The following is a 1256-nucleotide window of genomic DNA, read 5'->3' on the forward strand; positions in this document are numbered from 1 at the left end:
GAGAAAGCAATCACCCTCAAAGCCGATATCAATGAGGAAGCCCTATCATAACACTGAAGGGAACTAGGTTGCAGTCAGACTAGGAACACTAAAGATAGTAAGGAAGCAATTGTCTCAGAAGGAAACAATTAGTCTCAGAACACTGAAGTATGTTATTAAGCGACCAGTCTCAGAACACTGAAGTAAGTTAGGAAGCAACCAGTCTCAGAGCACTGAAGTAAGCTAGGAAGCAACCAGTCTCAGAATACTGAAGGAAGTTAGGAAACAACCAGTCTCAGAACGCTGAAATAAGTTAGGAAGCAACCAGTTTCAGAAAACAGAAGTAAGTTAGAAAGTATCCGGTCTCAGAACACTGAAGTAACTTAGGAAGCAACCAATCTTAAAACACTGAAGTAAATTAGGAAGTAATCATTCTCAGAACACTAAAGTTATCAAGGATGCAACACGTCTCAGAATAAAGAAGTTAGTAAGAAAACGAATCTTAGAACATTAAAGATAATGAGATGTAATCACTGAGAACTGAAGTTAATGAAAAACACACAACGGAACACCATTGGGAACGATGAAGCATTCTGTCTGTGAACATGGAACGTAACGAGGAAACAATATCTAAGAATTGAAGTTGACGACAAAGCAACCAGTCCAGTCCTAGATCACTTGTAGGTAACGAGAAAAGTATTCTGTCGAAAAATATCTTAAGTTAATAAAGGTATTACCAGCCTTCGAACACAACGTTAACGAGAAGGCAATTAGTCGCAGAACCAAATTTAATGAATAAGCAGTCAATTTTAGAGCCAGCGTTAACAGGAAGCAATTAGTCTCGGAACCAAATTTAAGGAAGGAGCCATCAATCTTAGAGCCAGCGTTAACGAGGAAGCAATTAAGTCTCAGAACCAAATTTAATGAAGAAACATTCTATATTAGAGTCAGAGTTAACAAGGAAGCAATTAGTCTCAGAACCAAATGTAAAGAAGAAGCAATCAATCTTAGAGCCAGCGTTAACGAGGAAGCAATTAAGTCTCAGAAACAAATTTACAAATAAGAAACCAATATTTAGAGCCAGAGTTAACGAGGAAAGAATTAGTCTCAGAACCAAATTTAACAAATAAGCAATCAATCTTGGAGCCAGATTTAACGAGGAAGCAATTATTCACAGAACTCAATTTAACAAAGAAGTAACCAATCTTAGAGCCAGAGTTTAGGAGGAAACAATTAGTCTCAGAACTAAATTTAACGAATAAGCATTCAAAGTCAGA

This window comes from Palaemon carinicauda, chromosome 2 (genome assembly GCF_036898095.1).
Source record: "Palaemon carinicauda isolate YSFRI2023 chromosome 2, ASM3689809v2, whole genome shotgun sequence".
Taxonomy (NCBI): Eukaryota; Metazoa; Arthropoda; class Malacostraca; order Decapoda; family Palaemonidae; genus Palaemon; species Palaemon carinicauda.